This window comes from Lissotriton vulgaris, chromosome 9 (genome assembly GCF_964263255.1).
Source record: "Lissotriton vulgaris chromosome 9, aLisVul1.2, whole genome shotgun sequence".
NCBI lineage: Eukaryota > Metazoa > Chordata > Amphibia > Caudata > Salamandridae > Lissotriton > Lissotriton vulgaris.
In genome coordinates this window covers 1044856166-1044881969 of record NC_141697.1, presented here as the reverse complement: position 1 = coordinate 1044881969, position 25804 = coordinate 1044856166, and the positions used below count along the sequence as shown (strand labels likewise).

The window sequence follows — 25804 nt, the reverse complement described above, 5'->3', positions numbered from 1 at the left end:
GTCCAGTCTAATCGTGGACCCACTGCGCCACGCGCCACAGCGATGTTGTCCCTTCTGGTCCGTGGGCCCCGGGGGGGGGGGGAAAGGTGGGGGCCCCCCACTACTCACAGTTGCCACCGGAATGCTGCGTATTCACCTCGGCCGCCGATGAGGCTCTCCAGGGCGTCCGTCTCCCCTCTATGCTGCCGGCCTCTGACTCCAGGCCGCGAAAATCGAGGTCCCGGCTGCGCCCGGGCCACCAGGCCGCCTCTGCCGCTCCGGTCTGTTTGCCGCGTCGACACTGCCCTCAGGCTCAGCTAGGCCTCGGAAGGATGATTTGCCAGCAGTCCCTCCGCCCCAGGGCAGGCGGGGCGCCGTCGCCGTCTCCCGGCCGCAACCCGCTCCTCGGTTGCTCCAAAATCGAGGCCCCGGCTGCTCTGCAGTCCACCAGGCCGCACCTCGCACCCTGCCGCCCAGCTCCGCTCGGAAGCGCAGGATCGCCACCGAACACACCGGACAGTCACTGGCACCTCCGGTAATCTTTGCCCCGTTTTGGCTGTGGGACAGGGGCTCGGGGACCAGGATAAATCGTCGGATCAATGGCGGGCCGGCGGGAGCTCTAACAGGCTGCAACCGCCATCGCCGCTTGCGTAGCCACGCCCCCCTGGCTTCATGATTTTTGAACTTTTTTTTATTGTATTTATTGCAATTTGAACCATAGTGGTACCCAGCATTAACAGGGCTTGATCTGTGAACTGAAACTCTTCAGATCTAACATCACATATAATAAATGCACTTGTCACTTTGCACCACTTTGCACCAGCAAAAGAGCATGTGAGTGTTTACTGTGGAGCTGCTGTTTTGGAGCTGTGTATTGCGGGCATCCGCATACACACCGCCTCAAGAGAGTTGAGGCAGACAGCTATTCATATCGAAGTAGCTATAGGATATATAGTAAAATACGCAGATGCGCAGAATGTAAAAGAGCATCCCATGTTTTTTTATTAACATTGCCTATTGTGGGAAGGGAGCATAAATTCTAGACGCAAAGCAAAAGTGTACATAGGAAAACCACCTTTATTATTATGTTTGCACTTGTAAAGCGCGCTGCTACCCGGAGGTTTCCTGGCGCTGTGCAACGCTGGGGAACCCGTCCTGGCTTTCCCTGTGGGATGGTCCCTGCTGGGAGTCCCCAGGGTGAAGCCAGGCATCCCCGGCGTTGGGGGGGGCCGTTGTGGAGATTAGGCAAGCTAATGCCCAGAGTTGCCGAGTGGGATCCCTGATTAGCGTAGGCACCGAAGCGAGAATTATCGAGTCCGCTGACCCAAGTCCAAGACCCTGCCGCGTCGGGAATTGAACCCTGGTCCCGGCCGACTTCTGCTCTCGGGTCTGCCTCCTCTAACCAGTGAGCCACACCAGTTGGCATCAACTGTATGGGAAGAGGCACATAGTGGATATGTCATTTATGCCATATAGTGCCATTGCATCATAAGTTATTTGTATAAGACTATTCATTTACTTTTATTTAGTTTCAAAGCCCCGACCAATTTAAATTCCAAAGAAGCTCCTTGCTATTTTCAGTGAGATAAAACCTTTTATAATACCAAAATAAAATCCATCCACTTTTATAGCTCAGAGTAAACCTGGGTAATACTCAGAACCTGACACAGCAATAGAAGCTTAGTGTTGCCCAAAAATGGGAATCCAATTGTAAAGCAACATGTACTGTTCTCTGCTTAAAGAATTTAAATGCAGGGTAAATGTTTTGTGCTTTCAAATTGCTAACTGCATAGCATGTGGTTCCAATGTGCACCCCCTTACTACTTTGCACATTCCCAAGGCTTCAAGTATAAGTATAATATAAACGCAGAAACTATTTTGGACTCTTGAAGCCTAGACATGTTTCTCATTTTCTGATTTCCAAGGTAGTTTCTCTTAGTAATTCATGGCATCGCTAATTTATACCGGTCACATTTCTGTTTTATCTCATGTGACCTTTGAAAAATACCACAGAGCGCTGCAGGAAATAACACATCTGCATCTGATTTCGAAGTCGTTATTTAGGAGGTATTGTCATTTCCCCATAAGCGCGTTAGAAGTTTTGCTCAGCTTTGGGACGGATAACCCTTCGACTGCAGTTGCATACTTTGCAGAATATGAGTGGTATTTGCAAAACGTAAGATGCTGCTTCCTATTCAAAGCCTCAAACAATTAATCAATTGAAGTACAAGTATATTTTGGGAACACGTCGTCCTACAAACTAGAACCACAGCTACTATATTACAGCATGACACTTTTTGAAACATTAAACTGCAAATGGCATGTCTAATCACACCAGCTACCTTTTGTCTATTTCGTGATTTATGTAAAAGTCGGAAGTAGGCACCATGAAATTGCAATAAAATGAGAGGCAAGTAGGCACAGATAGCTTTCCTGATGTGTCATATTTATTCGGGACAACTAGGAGGTTTTCTCTTTGTGAGTGGATATGTCTGCTAGATTGGTATACTTTAATTTCCCTCTGCAGATCAGAGAGTGTAGGAACGACCACCTAGGTATCTAAATGTGAGGCCAAAGATTTTAAAGGATACTGAATTTGCTGGGACGGAAGTGTAGCTTTCTGCATTTATGGGTTAAAACTACCTGGACCATGAGGTTGTTGATGTCACTTTCTTTAGAAGGATGGATAGTTTGACTATAGTGCACTGCCACACTGAGGCAAGAATTCACAAGTGCCCCAATCAATATTGGGTGATGCTTGTTATGAATGAAGGAGAGGGTCTTTGTGAGGAGTTTCATTAGGTGAAAGTCTGATTTAACAACTGTACTTACTTGATAATTTAGTCTGAGTTCCTCTTCAAAATGCTTCTGATGTTTCTGAGTTTGGTTTTAACAAGAACTGGCTCTCCAAAGAACACTGGGGTGAGGCAGCCAAAGTATTTTTTGAGCAAGTGAGGTTGACCTAACACTAGGATTTCTATTTTAGACTCATTGAGCATAAGATGCATTGGCAGGAAAAGAGCACAGGTGAGAATGTACTTGAGATATCAGGTGCCAGATAAGGACCTTTTGGCCAGATTCCCAAAATGTGTCAGTGGTTGCAAATTCGCACTGGCTGGTAGGGAACAGTGGTGGTGGTGGCGGGGGCGCTGCCTCTTCTCCATCCTTGCTGTTCTACCCGCTCCTAGCAACACTCAGGCTCCCCTAAGCCAATCATGATGCTGTTGTCACCATGACAGCAACTTCATGATTGATCTTAGCACCATGGTTCGGCACTCAGACGGGGACTGGGAGGCTGTGTGTGTTCTCTACCTAGGCTGTACAATACAGCCGGTGGAGAACATGCTAAGTGCGCATGAAAGTTAGACAGTCCCAAGACTTCCGGCCAAACAGTCATGCGCACTTAGTGCAGCAGCAGCCACTCTTACTTCCTCTCCCTGTGAAAAGCTCAGCCCGTCCTATCCTGGCTCTCTCTTACAGAAGAAGAAAATGCTAATAAAGTAACATTATTAACGTTGCCTTATTCGGATTTCCTTTTTCTTTTTACACTAGTGGGGCAACACTCATCTGACTTAGCGGAAGACCCGCCCCTGTGCAAATCCTGTATTTCGCTGAATGTGTGGGCTTGCAACTGCTAAAAAAAAATTCCTGGGTAATGAATATTTTAGGAATCAGTAAAAGTTTACTGGCTCCTAAAATGTATTTAGAAATGGCTTAACTATTGCTAGCTGCAAGGGGAACTTTGTGCGAGCCTCGACTAAAAAATAACTCGGTACCCTGTGTATAACTGGCTGGTTTGTGACCAGAATTCTGGTTGCAAGCTATTGATAATTTACATATTCTCCAAATAGGGTGGTAACTCATTTGCAAAAAGGAGGGGTTCCCTTAGGAGAGCATTCACTTTGGGAATTTGGGTGCATGTTTCAGGGGAAGTAGGCAGTGGTCCACAGGAAACTTTTCAAGTCTTTATTCCTTTAAGAAACATGTCTGCTAATCAATGCCAATTCTGATTAGTTACAGTGAACACATCTGACCTGGCAAGAATCATTCATTTCATTGTCAGAATTTTCCAAAATGTGCATTTGTTCTTTGTGTGTGCAATTGTTCTTTCCAGTTTTCGAACCAAGCATGTGCCCCTTCACTTTCCTCCCTTCACTTCCCCATCATCTATCTGGTGATCCCAATGGCACTCAGTTTTCTCTTCCTCCTTTGTTACTGAACTCCTCCTACATCTCCTCCCAACCTCATCTCTTTTCCCCTTCAACTCAATTCAGTTTGCAGTGCTCTTTAATTCCACATCACTGTTTTTCTATGTTACTTTTAAACTCCCCTGCCTATACTTTCCTAGCTTTTTCCTTCTCATGGTTGCATCATTGTTTTGTTCTCTTTTCCTCTTGTATATCTATTTCGGCATTGGGTAACAGTAGGCACAGAAGGTAAGAAGGTAAACTATGGTCACCCAATCTTTTCAATGTCCTATTTTTCCCCCCCCTTACATTTTTTCATTGTGAACGTAATTATCCATGAAAAGTATAATATTACGGGAATTGGAAGAATTTGTTTACCTTTGGTCACACCTATCAAGGTCCTTGGATTTTAATCCCCATATGTAGAATTTCTTTCAGGGATTCACTAACTGAAATCTCATGTATTTGATGAAATATCAACCTAAATATCAGTATTGTCTTAAGTATATTCACTATTGTTGTAAGTCAGCAGATTGATATGGACACAGGCTTAGCACCAGGGATTTATTTGTAACCAGGGAAATCGTAGTGATGAGATAGCAGGTTGCCATGTAGGGCTATGTTTGTGGTGTTGGGTAGGGCAGCGAGTATTTGCAGTCATGGTAAAGGGTTTGCTTGAAAAGATGGGCTTTAAAAATAGAAAGAGTGTAATGACTGGTCAGGGTTAAACCTATCTCTTAAAGTAATCAACAAAAAACCCTATAATTCAAGCAAAGCACAGTCCAACCAAAAATGTGCACATCAAAGGGTTTCAAATCTCTAGTTCTGTCAGCTTAAGGCTGGTCTTCCTCCAAACTCTTTGCATCGCCTCTTTCATTTTGCTGAACTATTTTTTGTTGGCCTTAGGACTCTGTGCACTGCTGACCAGTGCTAAAGTCCTTGGGATCACTCACCTAAAACATGGTTTAATTGACTTATACCCAATTGGCACATTGAATTTACTTAGAAGACCCTTGTAGAATGGTATACCAAATACCCGGGGCCTGTAAATTAAATATTACCAGTTGACCTGCAGCACTTATTGTATCACCTATTTAAGTAGTACCTTAAAACATAACCCATGCATGCCACCACAGCCTGAATCCAGTTTAAAACTGACATGCTGCTTGGACATTAATACCTTCCTGCCAATCCTTAAACTTCCTTTTTATTACATACAATTCACCACTAAGAAATACCCTAGGTAGGGCAGGGTGGTGTGTAAATAAAAAGTTGGACATATCCTTTTAAGGTTTACATGTCTAGGTAGTGAAAAACCTAAAGTAAAAAGTTTTCACAACTGTGAAGCCTACCCCTTTGATAGGATAACATTGGTGATTCCTTATTACATTTAATAAGTTGTAATTTCTAATTGGGAACAGGTACCCGTGTCATTTTTGGTGGCTTTGGAATTGTAAGGGAAAACCCTATTTAATAGTTAAGTTTGGTTCTGCTTACAATTTTTAAAATGGCACATAGCCTTTTGTGCTTGCAGCCTGTCTGGTGTCACATAACATGGTGTTACTGACAGACTGACAGACTTTTTGAATTCCTCCCAGACAGTAACACAATAGATTAATTAGGTGTGCCTGAATGGCCAATCTGCTGGCAGGAAGGGGGGCGGAGCTGAGCACCACCCCACTTACAACTGAATATGGAGAGCTCGGTCTTCACAAAAATGACTTATTCCCTCTACATTGTGCCTGCATCCAGCTTGAAGCCAGGACAGGGGAGTCAGGAAATGTCATACACTTCAAAACAACTGTCTAGAAGTTTCTCTCACTTTCCAGAAGGAGGGCACCAGGGTATAAAATAGGGCTTCAGACACCAACACTTCAATACACTTCTGTGCCAGAAAGAAGGAATGCTGTCCTGCTGAAAGGACTGCCCCTCTGCTGACTGCTGACCTGCTATTGCCTTTCTGAATTGGTGCCTTACTGCCATTTTGCCTAGGGAAGAAGCACTGGACTTGCAACTTGAACCCAAGACCACCAGAGTGATTCCAAAGGGCTAGTGTCCCGCCTCCTGATCTGAGCCTCAGGGACACAAAAGGCTCCTTTCCCTTTAGACCCACACCTGCCCCGCCAGTCCAGGCCCTTGGACATGGTACTGAACGTGACCAGCTAGCCAAAACTGTGATATAAACTGCTCCAAGAAGCAGGAGGAGACAGGGACCAGGCTGCTTGCCTAGCTGCCCGAGGTGCATCTCTGGTAGGATTCACTTTGTGGCTTCTTCCGCTACATTCATCTCCACAACAGTAAATCCTGTTCAGCAGTCCTTTGCTAAAGGGATATTCGGTCTTATGGAACTGTCTTTGGCTAAAGCCCACTGCCTCATCACACTGGGGATTTTCAACTTCTAAATTGGTGTGGGATTTTTCTTTTGTTGTGTTTTCACTTAATGACTATTTGTGTGCTGCAGAAATACTTTACACGTTGCCTCTAAGTTAAGCTTGACTGTGATTGTTCTAATCTACCTAGGGTTGAGCACAGGTTAGTTTAGTGTATTTTTGTGGTTCGCCCTGCAAGGGATTGTGGCTGTTGCTTGACCAGGGCTCCTACCCCAGTCAACCAACAGCCCAAATCCTCACAGTAAGCTAAGGGGCTACAAATTTCTCAGTGCTTATAACCATGCAAAAAAATGCATAGTAGGTGACAACTCATAAACACCTCACCCCCAGTCTATGGGCAAATGTTCAATGATCAATGTTGTCTTCTTAATATGTATGCTTGCAGGAATACAGGTAATAATGGAGACATCTGTCCCTATAACGGATTCCTGACCACTCACTTTGCTATCAGGGAAACAGTGGTATTCCTTTTTATACTTGCATCACTGTTTCGTTCTGTTCCTCATGTGTCATCAGCCGTCATCACATCACCCTACTTTACGATGTGAATCACAAACCAGACAATCACACGGGAAAACTATAAAAAATGATATGGGAATAATATGTACTTCTAATTTTTAGAATATGTGCCCCTAACAAGATTAAACTCAAGATATGTATTCATTCACAGTAATGGTATGGTTGACATGCTACACTTCCTTAAATCCAACAGACAAACTACTGTGTTCACTAATATCCATGTACGCATACATTTCCCCAACTGACTTGTGAGGGGATCTAAGGTGTCTATGGATCCTGGTTCAACTGAATTCACAGTGCCCTTCATTAGGCTTCATCAGAGATGTACGCAAGTTATTGGCAACGTTGTTAGTAGATCTGAATTTTGGTATTGCATGGCACCATAAATGCTGGTATTTGAGAGACTTACTAGCCATTGTTCTGTTGCCTGGAAGCCATGAGATGATCGTTCCGGACCAAGCAGAGGTCAAGTGGGGAAGTGACATCAAGTGTAATCTTTGCTTCCAATAGTAGAGGCATAACCTCTATATGCACGTATTTAGAGGAGAGATGGCCAGAGAATGCCAACTAGGGGCTGTTTTAGGAGGAGATGAGGGTATGGGCAGAATTTCATGAATGGGATTTTCTTGAAGGGGTAGGAGTGGGGAATAACTGAATAACAGGAGTTTGGTTTGTTTATGCGGAGAGGTAGGAGGTAGGATGTGTGTGTTTGAGAATAAACTGCTGAACACCATATATGGCTATGCTTTGACAAGTGAACCGTGGAATGGAGGTATAGATGTCCTTGAAGTGGTAAAGATCAGGATGACAGGCAGGGGATAGTTTGGAGTTTTGTTTAGTGCCAGGAAGGAAGGTATGTCTTGGTGTGTGAAGTGTGGCAAATTTACAGACAAGGGGCTGTGTGAACCAAAATGTACTGTCATAAACCACAACATTTTGCAGTCCATGCCACATAAGCCTGAGGTGTCTCTGTAATGTCAAAATTCTTTCCAACTGAAAATTCTTCTTGATGGGTCCCGGCATAAACCCATTGAAAATTTACTGCTGACTTTGTTTACAGGAAAGTAGGTTGGAAACAATATTTGTTTGTCAAATACATATTTTTGGGAGACATGCTGTAAACAGTTTTTGACATTATTTACAGTAGGTTACTTTGAATTCTATCCATGGCACAAACTGTTCCTTAATTAGCAATACCACAAACATTCTCACTGGTGACTTAATGTGATTTGTGTTTCCTACTAAGTTCAATCTGAAGTTAATGTTGCTACCAGACTTCTTCTAAAGCCTGTGCAGCAACGGTTGCTTTTCTAACCCACACCTCATAAGATGCAAATAGGGAAGGAATAATTGGTAATGTCACTTAAAACCTAAATACTCTGAACTTGTATTGCAAAGCTAGTTTGTGAGTTCGAAAAATTAATATCTTCAAAAAATTTATGAAATCCTGATTTAAAACCAGTAGAAAGGAAGTTGTTCTTTAGATTCGTCTGGAGCAGGTCTGCAGTTGTTGTTTTCACTACTTTTTCTGGGAATGGTAGGATGGAAATAGGCCTAAGGATTGTTGGTACGCTGGGTTTAAGTTGGCTTATTTGCAATGGTGTTACCACAGCATCCATAAGAGCATTAGGATAGTCCCATTGTAGAAAAGCATGTATTAGGCAAGAGTTTTCCTCTGTGAGAAGTATATTTTTCTTCAATAATAGAGAAGAAGTCACTTTTCATGACATTGTGCTGGCGATAGGGGCTTCCCCTTATATTACAAGGCAGCATTAAGCCTCTTGTAAATAAGGCACGCTTTCAAGCTATACTTAGCGTGAAAGGGGTAGACAATGGGTGTTTCTTGTGGGCATTTCACCACAACACCCATTGATTTTGATGCTGCTGATTTATAAGGGTGGCGTAAATATGCGGCATGCGCCAAAATTAAGACTAGGGGAAATCTGATCTTACCCTGGCCCAACGAGGAGATATGTGTAATTTCTCCTCTTTTTTGCTGTTTCCATGTGTGCTGCGTTGTGCAAGACACAGAGAAACAGCAAAATACCATTAATTATTTATGTGCACATTAACAATCATTTAAAACAAGCATTTGTAATGCAATCGGTCACGCCTTTGGGACCTTACATGTATTTAGCTATGCAGCACATTAGCCGGGGTGCTGAAACATCTTCTGGAGGGAAAGTAAGCACCAAACTGCATAACCTGCCAAGTATGGAAACACATGGAGAGAAGTACTGCCTTCCAGCGGGATATGGTATAGTCCGAAGCTCTGTTTTTAATATAAAATCAGAGCTTTCGATGGTCATATCACTGAAAATACAAGATTTAAAAAAAATATTATTGTCTGCATGTGCCCGTGGAAGACAATTTCTATGGACTGGATTTTAGAGAATGCTAAAGTGATTCTGGTATTTTACTGACCTCTGCTGGATGTTTTTCTATCAATAAAGTTAAATAGAGGCAGTTGAACAAGAACAAAGCCATGCTGGTATTTTACTGACCTCTACTGGTCGTTCTCTATCAAGACAGTTAAATAGAAGCAGTTGAACAGAAAAAAAGTTTGTAAGCAAAAGCAGACAAGTCCTAGGTCTGATCTCTGGATCCCACAAAGTACATACACATATATGTATATACTAAAGTATATACAAGAGGTCTCAAATACTTGACCTAAAAATTACGTTTTGCAAATTACAAAATGCCACATAAACAATTTCCCCCTGCAGTGCAAACACCCTTGCACTATGGTGCAAGGGTGCCTGGCAGATCAATGGCAGATCAAAGTCTGGCGGGATGTACTTTGGGGACCCGTTGCGGGCCCCCCCTTGTGCAGGGGCAATGTAATTGTACAGTTCCCTGCACCAGGTGGCAGGCACCAAGTTGAGCTAGCCACGTAGTGCAGGGAAATCCACAACCTGCATTTTTAACATTGTGGCGGGTGTTGCAGACAGCAGTACCCACTGCAATGTTAAAAATGCCTTTAGAGTCTACCACAGTGCTGGTCGCATTGTAATTTGCTGTGCGGGACTGTCCCAATATGGCCGGGCAGTCCTGATTCCCGGGACGATGGCGGACGGACTTAAGTCTGTCCGCCATCGTAATGAGTCCACTAGTATGTTATGTTATCGAAACCTATAAAGCGCACTTCTACCCATGGGTGTCTTGGCGCTACACACTGACTCACAGTAAGCTAGGGTGCCTAAACCGAGAATAACCAAGTCTTCAGCCCCTTTCTGAATGAGAGGAGTTTCGAGGCCCTCTTTAGATGCACAGGCAAGCTATTCCAAGCTTTCGCCGCACAATAGGAAAAACCTTTGCCTCCCCAACTAGCCTTCTTTATTCGGGGTATGGCTACCAGTCTTCCATCGGTGGAGGGCAGCGCTCTGTCCGGAACATACCATTCGAAGCAGCTGGCCAGAAATTCCGGACCATTGCCACTCAGAGCCTTAAAAACCATGCACAATGCCTTGAATTGTGATCGTTTTGTAACTGGTAGCCAGTGCAGTTGCCGGAGACCATCTTGCGCAGAGGCACACCTAGGTTTCCCAGTTAGCAGTCTCGCCGCTGTATTTTGTACTGTCTGTAGTCCGACCAGATGTTTTTTTTTTCAAGTTCAGGTACAGACTATTAGAGTAATCAAGGCGGGACAAAATGAGGGCTGAGACTGTTGTCCTGAAACCATCTACTGGAAGGAGAAATGAACATTTTCTCAGTATTCTAAGGAGATAGAAGCAGGTAGACCCCACTCCGCTGACATGGTCCCCAAAACTGAGTTTATGATCCAAGATCACACCCAGGTTTTTGGCTTTGTCTGCAGGCGCTGGTGGATTTCCCATAACCTCAGGCCACATGTCAGGAGACCAGATGTGGGGATTATTCCCAAATATAATGACCTCAGTCTTGCCTGCATTCAGTTTCAGGCAATTAGAGGCCATCCAACCAGAGATCCTTTCAGACAGTCATGACATCTGGCAGCCTTCATGTCTTTAGTCCCTCGTTAAATGGACAACACAATGTGTGTGTCGTCTACATAAGATGTTAGTTGCAGCCTGAAGGACCTTATCAGTGCCGCCAACAGACTGACATAGACATTAAAAAGTGTTGGGCTCCGGGGGAACCCTGCGGCAACCCGCATGGGAGGGTAAAAGGCTTGGATTTGTCCTGTCCCATCTCAACTGTTTGGATTTTGTCCACCAAGAAAGACCGTGATGCCCGCAGAAGGCTAGTAACCTCTGAGATCTGAAGCGGATTAAAACCCTCCAATCAATCAGTCACCGACCTCACCCCTGAGACACGGCTAACTGCCGCCTCGCCCATCTCCCCTTGACCCTTAGAAAAGGAAGAGCAGATAGACTCCACCTTATTCTGAAAAAAGAGGCAAGCGATTCACAAAGTGCTGGACTACTATGTGTAGTGGGTTCGGTAGGCTTAGTCAGATTGGAGATGGCCCTAAACAGTTCTTTGGAGGATGAGTTGGCCTCCTTTATCTGCTCTGCAATGTTAGCTTTCTTGGTCTATAGGAGTAATTTCTTGTAGCTACTTAGGGCTTTCTTTATACTTTTCTCTGTTATCAATGCTATACCCTTTCCTCCAGGCCCTTTCAAGCCTTTTGCACTCTGTTTTATGCTCTTGCGGGTTCACTGGGAAGACCAAGGTGCTGAGGGCTGGGCTCTCCTGGGGGTAAGAAGCTTAATTGGCACAAATTTGTCACATGCGCTCCTAATCCACCTAGAGTACAGTTCAGCTGCTGTGTCAACATTTGCTGGGAGAACAGGCGTATTCAAAGACAAAAAATTCCCCATCTCCATGCTGTCTATGTTTTTCCATGCCCGGAAGGAGATACTCTCCCTGGGCCTGTGCTTAGACAGGTTTAGAGGGGTTTGACGGACCATAAAGATAATGGCCGCATGGTCCAACCAAGAGACCGGCACCATTTCCGATATGGCCAGATCGTTATTATTAGAGAAAATGCCATCCAAGGTGTGTCCCGCAACATGTGAAGGGCCAACTACACGTTGTTCTAAGGCCCCTCCACTCATGATTCCAATCGAAGGGTCTTGGTTGACACCTGATTTAATAAAAAATTAACACCACAGCCATCTACTTGTGTAGACAATGAAAGTCATAATTAGGATGCCATTACCATTGTACCAAAGCATCTGCAATACTGTTGATAGCTGCACCCTTACACTGGTTCAGAGGTCGGGGTACAAATTCTCCTGGATAGACTTGAGAAGTGGGTGGAGAAAAATGGTACCCTCTTACAAGTGTGGTATGGATTTCGTTCTTGGAGGTCCTAAGTAAATAAATATACCACTGATCATCCAGGTTCTATTCATCTAGGGTTCATGGATCTCATCTCTGCATTTGTGCGAGTCAACCAAGGGAAATTATGGCAGGCTACGTTATCCGTGGGAGTTGATTGTGAGAAAGTTCTGTTTTTTAATGGACAGCCTCAGTTTGCTATTCCAGTGATCTGAAATGTTCTCGTAGCATTCATATTAAAAGGGGGATCCGCCAGGGCTGTATTCTGGCCTGCGTCTTGTTAATTTGTATATAAATAGTTTGGAGCAGGCCCTCGTTGTTACCAAAGCAAATTGTCTGCATGTGGGACCCCGGTCTCTGCCAGTGCTCTTATACGCAGATGATGCGGTTATCATGGTCAAAATTGCAAGGGGGCTACAGTCCTTGTTGAATTCTTTTGCTAACTTCATGGAGGACTTGGATTTCTCTTTAAATGTTAAAAAATCCTATGTGATGGTGGTTGGACCGCGTAAGACTAACAGATGTAAGTTTACCCTGGGGGCCAGTGTTCTCCCAAAGACAACAGTATTTTCTTATTTGGGTTGCTATCTGACTCCTCATTGTGTTGGTGTCCTTTAGTGAGTAGGGAGAAGTAGGAATTCACAAGGGCAGATGCTGCGCTGTTCAGTTTTGCCTCAAGGCTAGGTAGAAGACCGACTCAGCCCTTATTACAGGACTATCATGAAAAAAGCATTTCAAAGGTAATTCATGGGAGTAAAGTCTAGGGATTTGTTGATCAGACTGACCTGCAGATTGTGGAAAATTCATTCTAAAGACGTCTCTTATGTGTCCCACGTAGTGCACCTACATTCTTGATGCACCGTAAATTGAGCATTACAGAAATAACAACATTCCACCCTTTTTAGTTCGAGCTGGAGAAAGCAATGCGAAGCATTGCGTCCAGCTCGACAACTAATGTCGCCCATCTCCTGTGAATCTGAGACAGGGGTCGGGCACACGCAGCAATTGGTGTCTGTGGATGCGCACGTCCAGGCTGGTGCCGTGAACATCCCCTGCCTCAGATTCCCTGAAGTGCGCAAACACACACATACACACATGCACAAGCAGGCAGGCACACACACGCAGGCAGGCACGCACACACACACACACAGGCAGGCACACACACACCACACACGCATGCACGCATGCATGCACACACACGCACACACACACACACACACACACACGCGTGCGGAGGGAGGGTGGAGTCTGCGTCTATAGAACTGGGAAGCGCTGCAGGGAAAGCGCTGATCACCACTGCTGGCCCGAGGTTCTTATAGTGTCTGAACGTACCCCTCAACTTCACCGCCGTGTGATAGTGCATCAAGATTGCCATTAGAAGCACCGCCATCAGCCCAGGAACCTCGGGATGCCGTTGCCTGCTCCACCTACATCACCTCCGTGCCGCGCTGTGGTTGGCTCAAAGTTTCAGCCATTCCCGCCGCGTCATCAGAGGGCTGCGCCGGGATTGGCTGCAGCTCTCCAGGACTTCAGTGACATCAGCCTCTCCTCCAGAGATTGATGAAGTGCAGGCATTCTGCTTGTGTGCTCACTTAAATGCGCTCAGTATCCACTTGTTTTAAATCCTGTTGGGGTTGTAGATGTGTATGAAAGAGTGTGTACTCCTGTCGGGATGCATATGTCACCGAGCATCCGTAGCTATGTGCCCTTAAGCAAGTTACCTCAGGTGTGTCTGCCGCTTTACGGCTGCTTTTGCCCTGTCCCTTGAACTAGTGTCCTGGCTGCCCGCCTCACTTTCCCTTGCTGCTCTCTTATGCCTCACTTCCGCTCTTGACTATCTATCCTCCTCTCTTGCTACCGAGAGCCGCCACCTTCCCCAACTATCAATCGACCACTACTACTCCTTTTCCTCTTCTCCCAGCTTCCTGTCTTACTTTCTATTTCTCTCCTTTACTTGCATCTTTAGTACGCTCCTTTCTTCTTTTAACCCCTTCTGTATGTCCCATTTCTCCCTTTCCGCCTTCCACCTTCCCTCGCACTCAGCCTACCTCATTCGTTCTACGTGCTCTCTTTTCTTCTCTCGCTTCCCCGTCTCTTCCCCTCTTTTAGTTTTCTTTGCCTTCCTCCTTTTTTAGGTCATCTCTTCCACTCTGTATTACCCATTCCTTTCCTTTCTTACAATCCCTCCACCTTAGGTACCCGTACATCCTGTATCCCCTCCTCTTTGCCCCACCCCTACTCCTGTTTCTGATCGCTACAATCTCTTCGTTCTTGCTTATTACCCCTGCATCCCCCTCCACGATTTTCTCTTTTTGTGTGTTTGTCGTCCCTTCTTCCCCTAATCAAACTGCCTCTTCTGTCCTGTTTCCTTCCATCTCCCTCTCTCATTTCAGTTGCTCCCGCCTCCCGCTGCTCCTCGTCCTGCTGGGCTCCGGCGACGGTGAGTGCCCAGGGGCGACCTATCTGATCATCGCCTAGTTGCTGCCGAGCCTGCGCGCGGGAGTGCAGGGTGTAACGGACTCGTTGAATATGCAGGTGCGGTGCGTACCGACAGAGGTGGTAGATTTGCAGGACGTGTGGTGTTTATTTGCAGGGTGGACCATTTAACGTAGTGGGCGTTTCGTTTACAGTGCTGTTTTTTCTAGTACTGGAACATGTGCCGTAGTGGGCAGGGAGTTACTGACCTGGGTGATTTGCCGCCCTTCGGGCATTTTGCAGGGCGGTGCACTTTTAGTACTGGGGCAATTGCAATATTCAGACAATTGCACCTTTTGACTGTTGGCAGTGCAACCCCAGCATCACTCAGCACCACCACAGCACCACTCAGCACCACCACAGCATCACTCAGCACCACCACAGCATCACTCAGCACCACCACAGCATCACCACAGCACCACCACAGCATCACTCAGCACCACCACAGCATCACTCAGCGCAACCACAGTATCACTCAGCGCAACAACAGCATCACTCAGCGCCACCACAGCATCATTCAGCGCACCCAAAGCATCATTCAGCGCACCCACAGCATCACTCAGTGTAACCACAGCATCACTCAGCGCAACCACAGCATCACTCAGCACAACCACAGCATCACTCCGCGCAACCACAGCATCACTCTGCGCAACCACAGCATCTCTCAGTGCAACCACAGCATCACTCAGCGCACACACAGCATCACTCAGCACAACCACAGCATCACTCAGCGGAACCACAGCATCACTCAGCGCAACCACAGCATCACTCAGTGCAACCACAGCATCACTCAGTGCAATAATGGCATCACTCAGCACCACCACAGCATCACTGGTTCAAATATGTTCTCTCAATGTTTCAAGCTTTATTGCAAATGTCACAAAAATATGTTATTTCACTTCTGTTCTTGGATTTTCGTCACAATAAAATACACTGAACATAATCTTCACAAAAGTTATTTACACAAGTTTAAGCTATTGCCATTATAAATTACAATCACTTTTATTTAAGTATTAATTATTTAAAAAAATTAAAAGGCATTGTTATTTGTAATATCAATACATCTAAGTAAAGTAAATACAAAACATGTTGCATTACAAATGCTATAGGTGTCACATTTGCGAAAGTTATAAATATTGGCATTGTAAATGACAAAGCTATTAATTTAGCTATTTTCAAAAACAACACATAAATACAAAAATTGTCATTTACAAGACCAATAGCCCAAACTTTCCTAATGCGAGACCTATTGCATTGCAAATGCTTGTTCTTTATGGTTAGATATTTGGAACAGGTCCACAGTGAAATTACATAGAGAGATTTCAAAAGACTGTATATCATTTATTTATTTATTTATTTATTGAGCGCGGCGAATACCCGTAGGCGTCTCGGCGCTGGCTTAAGGGATGGATCAGTATTTAAGAAGACCTTAAAAAGTAGAACTATTGGTCAAATAACCAAGTCTTAAGTTGTTTGCGAAATATGAAGAAGGAAGGGCTGGTCCTAATGTGAAGAGGAAGGGTGTTCCAGAGTTTGGGGGCGGCAACCAGAAATTGGACAGATATCTGCAGATTCCCTGGCTTAAATATATCAAGGATCTGTCGTTGAGCTGTATAGCTCACCGGAGGGAATTGTGAGGTCTGACCATAATTGGGCCAACGAAAACTATTACTCCCTAAGGTCTGCCTCTAGAGAAGAGGGTATCCCTTTGAAACCCCGAGTGCATGCCCTTCTTCTGCTGAAGTCTACACTTTATATTGAGCCCCATTTCCCACTTGTAAAAAACATGTATGAGCGATTTTTGATGACTAGATTTAGGTTTGGTCTTTTTCACCTTCTGTTGAAGTATCCCCTGAAGAGGAATTGTGGGCAGCAATTGGAGACCTGTGGCTACCACAATTTGTCTCCTCAGAACACCATGCATTTTATAATTTTTTATTGTTTATGAGGTCCCACGAAAGGCAAATATTGTACCATTGCTAAAAATAATTTTTGTTTTCCAAGTGTGTCCAGCCCTACTGTACTTGAAATTGTTACATGAAGCAGTTATGTTTAATATGGTATGTTTTTTAAAGCTGGTATGAGATTGAGAAAAACCTGTGAGTAATATTTAACTTGTTGTGACTGGTCGGTTTTTATGTGCTGTGTATATTTTTTGGCACAATCTTTTTTTATCTACTCATATTTATACTTATGTATTTTTATCTTTATATTATAGATTTTAATCATGGTTCTTTTTGCTGCTTTCTGCATTCATGGTTTCGATACAATGAACAGAACAAAGCTCAAATTGAATTGAAATTGAATTATTTTTTGTTCTTTACAGAATACCTGAAAGTAACAGTTTATTACATTATGGAGGGTGATACCCAACAGAAACATATTAGAACACTTTACTCATGTGGTACAGTTTAATTTAAGATGTTCAAAGTAGTTAAAAAAGTGGAGAGGAACCTCAGAACGTGTAAAATGTTTAAAATACATGGGATAACCTAGTCCAATGGTATATAATGCTTTACAAAGCTTGGGAAGTAAATTATTCAGGATTACGTACTCCTTTTCAGTCAAGCTTCAAATGCTGTAAGCAAGTGCCTATAAGCCTGCCATTAGCAAGCAATTGTGTTAGATGCTGGTGATGAAATATTCATGATTCTCAGAGGAGAGACATTTGTGAACCCCATGTAGGGAATCAAATTGTATTACTTGAGTATTTTACTTCACAAACGTGCTTCAAAGTGCCCACCTTTGTTTAAAAAAAAAACATCAGGTAGAAGAGACTCTCTAGACCCCCCAGCACTCCCAGCCTCCAATAATATTATAACATTCTTAGACGTTGGCCTACTAGGGATAATTGGGGTATTGATCATGTAGAAGATCCACTTAGGAAGAGATCCTTAATCATGTTGTGTCACTCAGGGTGTGCTGTCAGTGAATCAAAACTCTGCAATGCACGGAAGGGCTGAGCATAGGTGTCGATTACTAGATCTTGTTTGAAGTAGGAACTTGGAGGGTCTGCTACTCCCTAGCAAGGCCCGCCCTACACAATCACATTGCTGGGTAGGCTGCTTGAAAGGTGCACCAGAAACTCAATCATTGTGCAGTCCTTGTCACAATGGGCATGCAACTGCTCAATGGCAGCACAGCAAGCAAATCCGTATTCTCCCAACTTATTTCACATGAGGATTGCATGCCGACAGATGGACAGAAACTGCCTCCAAGTCCGCGGAGCAGGAGGGTTATTTAGCATCTTCCAGTCACTGGCAAGAGTCCCACTACAGATTGGCTCCACTGGTGAGACTGGCATCTTGACAAGGGTACAGCACTGTAATAGAGGTGAATTTGGCCTCTTTTAGTATGGTGATGAAGGTCTACATCTGTTTTCTCTTCCTGAGCATCTCACAGAGAATGTAGTTTGAGAAACTCATTTGTTGACCTACTAGGCTGCGAGTCAAATATGTAATATAGTGGTCATACTCGTTAGGTGAAGTAAATATTTCACCACTTCTGAGTGCAGAGATGTTATATTTCACATTGCAGAAAGGACAGCCCTGTATCAAATCTCATTATCTAATGGCAACGGTTTCTTATGACTTAAAACCTGATTTCATCAACTTAACATCTTTTTCTAAGATATATATGTAGCTGAACGGTATAGGCATCTAATATGGCCTGAAAAGATAACTTTAAGTACATGTTAGGAGATAACCTTTGTCTCATACTGTTTAGTGTTGTCTAAATATGTGGCCCCATTAACTGGGGTGATGATGTGACATTTTAAGTGACTACAGGTCTTGTTTATTTAGTAAACTTGGGGCCAGATGTACGACCATAGCATTTTACGACTCGCAAATTGCGCTCAATTGCGACTTGCAAAATGCTATTTTACAACAGTGTCAGAGACACTGTGATTCCCAATGTAGTCGAAAATTGCATGCCTCAACAATATTCATGAGGCAGTCGCAATTTGCGACCCTATTGGGAATGGCTGGCCCTTACAGGTATGGTAGCCTGCTGGGCTCAGCAGACCTCCATGTCTGGGACTGCTTTTAAATAAAGCAATATTTTTTTTTTAAATGCAGCCCGTTTTCCTTGAAGGAAAACGGGCTGGCATTTAAATGGTTGGTATGAGAAAGGCTCCAGGTTCTTGGTAATATGCCCGACACATTACAGCCACTTATGGCGGCAGTGAATTGTTGATTTGAGAGTTAAAGCCTATACTCCTACGATTTAGGTGTGTTGCCTGGATTCATGTAAGCAGTACTACTAAACAGAACATGTTGCCTAAAAATGACTAGAAGACAGTAGGAAAGATGGTTGAGTTAGGGAAATGGATCTGAGTGCTTCCGGGGCAAAAAGGGGAAGCACAGTTTAAATGCAGTGTCTGTGTTAGGTAGCATTTACAAATAGTCTCATGTAAATATATGACTGAGAAAAAAGACTCTCACTGAAATGGTAAGATAAGCTTCAGAAAGTACTGTCCTCAGCAAAGACAGCCTCTCACTTTGAATAGTCCTGCTAACTGGCAGGTGATGCACTGGTGAAAACAGTGTTTTATATAGTGGCACCATGCCCTGCATCTAAACTGGTGGAATGAGACTGAGGGCAGGATTTAGCCCCTGGCAGGCGGAAGAGGCAAACGACTTATTGTCCACCTCCCTGAAGAGCAGTTGTCAGTCCAATATAGAGGTAACCCGCGGCTCAGCACTCATCTCTGTACATTGAAGGGAACTGCTGCTCCCCTCTAAGGTAGGACATTTTCTATTTTTCAAAAACAAACTCTGAAAGTGGGCACCGACTCTTCCCCCCAATCAGACCATACACTATTAATAGAGAGGGCAGTTTGATGGCTTTACTCGCATGGCCCCCTACTCCATAGAACAGTCGGAGGTAATTTTCCATTGACAGCGCAATATGGGCTTCATTATCAGAAAGCTGATGGTCCACCCGTCTCCAAATGAGGTAGGTAAACTGTAAGTTTGGTGGACAGGATACTGCATCACATTTGTTACAGAGTACACTGTGTGCCAAATTCTAAATCAATCCCTTACTAAACTCTCCCTAGGCTTGGAGAATATCAGTTTGTGTGTTGCTGATTAAATATACACCCAATCTACATCACAGACAAACCTGTTATGTTCTAAAAGGCTATGCAATGAATGGGGGGTTTAAGAAAAACCTATTTGTATTGTAAATTGAAGAGTATGTCGCACTGGGCAGGAGTGAAATGATTACATTTTTAGAGATATGATAAAGAAACCCCTAGGACCATGAATAAGACAATTCTGACATGGTACAAGAACTTCTGACATGGAACAAGAAGATCCAAGTATGCAAGTCAAAGAAATAGAAATGACGTTCCTGATCTGCCCTGAAAGGCATCTTTAAAACCGGTCACTTTGTAAGTGACCTTGAGATTAAAGAGGCTTTTTTAACAAAAACGCAACTGGTCATTACAGACACACGGCAGGAAAGCATTGTCAATGTCAACACCTTGAAAATGGTGAAATAAGCAAAGATAAATCATTCAAAGCAATGTAAAGATTCATGCTGCATTGACATATTAATGCACCTTATACAATGTAGTATACGAGAAGATATATGTTCTTTCAGGAATCTTCCTAAGAGTAAAAGAGGCCTTGGGAAGATTTTCAAAAGCTAACCGCTCCCTACGGGTAATGGTTTGTGGCATAGTTGACGACTTGTACACTGTTTAAACTCATTGTAATAAAGTTGAAAAGTGGACAACCAACATGAAGGGTGAACATAATCTGTTTGTTGATGAAAATTATGAATAACTCAGCACATTAACGTGGGCAGAGTAAAGGCATTAAAAAAAGCCGGATATAGGTACATTACAGCTGGAGATGATTACGCAGCTGCACACACACACACACAAACCCCGCCCCCCCTCCACCCCCCTCCCAGGTAATGTCTTTAGTATTCAGGTATACTACCAAAATTTGTGATCTCATAAAAAGAGTTCAGGTTTTTCAATTGTATGTTTCTGATGGACACTTCAGTGAGAAAGTTAAGCCTCTGTCTCTTATACTTAGCTGTATAGTAGCACAGTTTATGCATAACACTAAGAATGGCTCTATAAAAGCATAACAATTACTCATTCAAAAATTGGATACTTTAATAATAATAGGTAATTTGTAGAGCGCATGGTTACTCCAATTGGGGTGTCCCCTCACAAAGAGTTCATCCTCTAATAAGGAACCTAGAGATCACCTAGTTGTGATAGCCCTAGATTTGCCTAAAAAGCCATGTCTTGAGTTTCTTCCGGAAGACAAATTGGGAGCGTTCCTGTCTCAGATCCAGAGGAAAGGTATTCCACATTTTGCAGGCTAAAAAACTAAAGGAGCATCCTCCCATACATTCTCTTTTCACAGTGGGAATCACTGTGTGTGCAGCTCATGTGGACTTAAAGTTTCTGTTAGGTTGATAAGGTTTCTCCAGGGGAAGTATGTAGTTGGGTCCTTTGCCATTCTGGGGCCATGTTATGGATGCAGTGCATTTTCCTGGATTGCACTGGCTCACCTTTCAAAAGATGCGCCCAGCGCAAGCCAGAAAAAAGCACTGCATTATGGTCAATGGGCTGCCCTGGCGGCAGTCAAGAACTCGTGCTGCTCTGGGGGGAGCCCATTCATGTGAAAAAACGAGCGGCTGCTTTACAGCCGCTCCGTGTTTTCACACTGCCGGTGGAAACTCGCCTGCATTTTTAAAGGGGATAAGAGAGCCCCTTACAGGCCATGGGACCCCCTTTTCCCAGCCAGAGGTCTGCAATCAAGGGACGTACTAACAGTGGGGTTCCTCTTAGGTGGGGCACTATCAGTGGACCTCCTTAGAGCTTCTTTGCCTACTTTGCCTAATACGCACTGGCTGTAGAGGCAAAGTAATTCCCTCATTTGCATTGCACTACACCCCCATGCAAATGAGGGAACACCCTCTTGAGAAAGCGCCGGCACTGCATGTGCCCCAGCGCTTTCAGTTTTACAAAAGGGGACGCACAAGCGTCTGCGGCCCCTTATGCAATACCAAAGTGCCCTGGGGGCATGCAAAGTGGGCGAAAAATGCCCTATGCTCACCCACGGCACTTCCATAATACGGCCTCAGGAGTATATGAAAGAAGCACATGGTTTTGAAGGACATTCTTTCACTCAACGGGAGCCAGTGCAATTTAGCCACAGATGGTCCCATGGAAGAGCGCCTCTGGAGGTTCAGCAGTGAGCATGCTGCTCTGCTTTGAACCCTTTGAAGCCTTCCCAGCCTTCCTTGTTTAAGACTGACATATAATGCATTGCAGTAGTCCAGCCTGGACTTGACCAGTGACTAGACTCATGTTTTATTGGCGGCTTCAGGGTGAAGACCCATGATTTAATAAATGTTATAAGGATGCCTAAGCATTTCCCCACGAGATTGACGATTTAGCTCTCAAATGCTAAATGAATGTCAAAATGTGTTACGATATAATCTTTGTAAAATTAGAGAATATTAACAGCAACATTATTACTATTTTGTTTTACATGAATTTTTAATTGTGTGAATCGGTGACTTATGCAAATGTTGCTTTTGCAAATGATAATGCTGCTTTTTTAACACTGCACATATTCAAGTCTTGTGATACCAAACGCTTACAAGTTTATCGACAAGCCATCACCGTTTCAGAATGTTCCAGCCTCACAAATGAAGAGTCAGATTGACACACCTGTTCTGAAATGTCTATATTGAATGAGCACCATATTTAGAAAGCGAGAAATCAATTTATAAATGAAATGTAGAATCAAGGATTTTTTATAGTAGTTGCAGGGAGTGCTTAGTTGGTTACAGAAAATAAATAAATGCAATTTTTCATATTAGCCTTCTGGCCAAGTGACAAATGCTGATTAGTGTTACTATCCCATTTGTAAATTGTGTTAGCAGACTATGGGGACCAGGCAATGGTCCTCTGAACTACTACCTTCTGCCTCCCCAAACAGGAAACCTTTTTTTTCAAAGTAGCACAGGCTCCTGTATTCAATAAGGGCTGCTAAAACAAATAATATTTAGGGTTGCAAAAAGGTTTGATAGTATGCTCATCCTTCAGGTCCCTAAACCATTCAACTCTATGGATAAATTAGACCCTAAGTCTGGTGGAATCAAAGGACCGACCAGAGGGATCACAGGGGATCCAAGTGGTCAGATCTTAATTCCCTCACACACCTGGTAGAGTGTCATGCTTCATCATAGGGTGCTCCTCGTCAAGCCAGCGCTACAATGCCTCGGGCGAATTATCGGAGATCTTTTCATCCGTAGATTCTGTTACATGAGTGCATGTGAGGGTTTATTTTAACAAATAGGGCAGTGACAGAAGTTAAAGTAAAACAGTCTAAGGGAACTGAGGAACTATATATGGGGTAGTGGTCCCTTGACTCAATAAAAATAGTGGTGCTATCCTCAGGTCACAATGTATAGCCACGAATGTGAGAAATAAGGTGGGTTTGACATGTTTCATGCCTGTGTTGCCAGGAGGGTCAATCGACATTTCATCATGACCAGAATGAATTAACCCTACTCTATAAAATTTGTAGATCACCCTCAAAATCATGGGGGCCCACTAGATCGTAAGATACTGCACCTAAATCAATGCAGTAGGGTAGATTCTACCTAAAATAAAAAATAAAATAAACAAACAGAACAAATGAAAATTGCCCCATAGGAAGGAAACTACCTCCAGAGATTGCTGTTGACACATTTAAAATCATGGTCACTGAATTGTCGCATTCCCTTGCTAGTGGAGCACAGTCTTAAATTAAGTATTATATTCTGGGTCTTTGAACATCCCCATACCACGATTTTTATTCAAACACACTAACAACCTTCATGACCTCATTGAACATACTAGACCACGTGCAAAAACAAAACCAGTTCAAAGAACCTTGTGGGATAGACCAACAGTCACAGGACACTTTCCTGTGGCCATTGCAGGGTTTGTCAACTAAAGGAACCCTGAAAAGAAGTTACTTGGGACACCAGCCTCGCATGGACCCAAAGAAACCATACCAACTGCATTACCAGGAATTGTGTCTATTAAACTGAGTGCCCTTGTAAACTCCGGTACATTGGCATGACCATAAGGCCAGTGAAAACATGCATAACTGAACACCGCAGCAACATCCGCTGCAAAAAAGGTTCTATCAAAATGAGTTCTCACTTTGTTGAAAAACGTCACATGATATAAGATGGACTATCTTGGAAGCGAAAAACCAGTGGAACAAGAGGACTCAGTTCCAAAAGGAGCAAAGTTGGATTTCCCACTTATCAACTAACATGATCGGTCTAAACAATGAAATCCCATGGAATGACCTTGATCAGTAAGATATTCTGTCTCATAACCCCCTCCATTGTTTATCATTTTGAGGGTGTGTTCTACTAAGGTTGATTAACAATCATTACAACATACTAAAGTAAATAGGAAAGACCTCCTCACTGTCCTGCTTTACTCTTCCTCAAAGGGACATCTGAATTGAACACACTGATACATCATCATTATCAGATGGTACACCGATACACTCACTGAAAGACCACTGTTAGGTGGCCACCACGTTGGATGACCGGCTTTTACCCTCTATGCTCCTGTATGAGTAGCCCTTATTGAAGGTCAGTAATAATAGTTCAGTACTCTAAACATACACTTACCTGAACTTTACCCGTAGATATTACACCCAGGGACAAGAAGGAGCCAGGCTTAATATTCTTGAATCTACTGCAATACTATAAACCAGATAATATACCTCTAAGATGGTCGCCATCTGTGCCATTTCGCTGAACTGCACTCTTGAGACGATGCCTGTTTATGACATACCCACTATGAGAATCAGACCTGCCTTGTCCGGCCATACATCACGATGACTAGACAATGTGAACGGCTGTCTCCCCTAACGCTAACAATAATTCATGAAGAATATTCAAGAAGAAGGGCAGTACCAACGTATTCTGGGAACCATGAATTTACTGTCCAAGGCACAGTCCCCCGGTGCAAGGACTCATGCTCGTTTGCACTGGGGGAATCACGTGATTTATCGACCAACACTACTTAATCGACACTACCTCCCACATGCTTTACCTATAGGCAGGCAGAGGAGGGTAGGTCCAGGGAGAATGTCCCGCGAATATCACGAGTGTTACTGCAAACCGTATATCACGTCTAACAAGTCTGGGTCAATCTGCTATTGCATTGCACCTTTTGACCTAGAAGCTACTACTGTTTAATTACTTGCAACTGATTTTTCTCTGTCTGGGATTTACCAGTTTTCCCGTAGTTACGCCGGGAACCTCAGCCTAACCTTAGGGGAATTATTTCCAGATCATCTGGCAAGGGCCTGAGGCACACATATATATGTACTTTCTTCATGCTCACGAGAATGAATTGATCTCACCATGCAATTCCTCCTTAATGGATTCTGCCTATACACATGGTTAGCATTATTTTATTCACCATTGTCATTAATACCAAGTATATTTCAAATGAGATGTGTTACTAGAGATGTGTGGTCTTTGATGCTTTTACCATTTTATGTAATACTTAATTTGAGACCATGATTTTAAAGGTGTCATTATCAATAGAACTCTGGAGGTAGTTTCCTCCCTATGGGGTAATTTTCATTTGCTCTGTTTATTTTATTTTTTATTTTAGGTGGAATCTACCCCACTGCATCGATTCGGGTGCAGTATCTTATGCTCTTGTGGGCCCCAATGATTTTGAGAGTGACCTACAAACTGATATAGGGTAGGATTAATTAATTCTGGTCTTGATGAAATGCCGATTGACCCTCCTGGCAACATTGGCATGAAACTTGTCAACCCCACCTTATTACCTACATTTGTAGCTGTTGAGTATATTGTGAACTGAGCATAGCACCACTATTTGTATTGAGTCAAGGGACCACTACCCCATAAATATTTCCTTGGTTCCTTTGGACTAATTTACTCTCACTTCTGTCATCACCC

The 25804-nt window shown here is 43.6% G+C and overlaps 2 protein-coding genes across 2 annotated transcripts in view; one reads left to right on the top strand and one right to left on the bottom strand.

Annotated features, from left to right (window-relative positions):
* SYN2 (synapsin II) overlaps positions 1-25804 on the bottom strand; it is a 1078985-nt gene that overhangs the window by 450953 nt on the left and 602228 nt on the right. The gene's annotated exons all lie outside the window — the stretch shown is intronic.
* TIMP4 (TIMP metallopeptidase inhibitor 4) overlaps positions 1-25804 on the top strand; it is a 112492-nt gene that overhangs the window by 57082 nt on the left and 29606 nt on the right. The gene's annotated exons all lie outside the window — the stretch shown is intronic.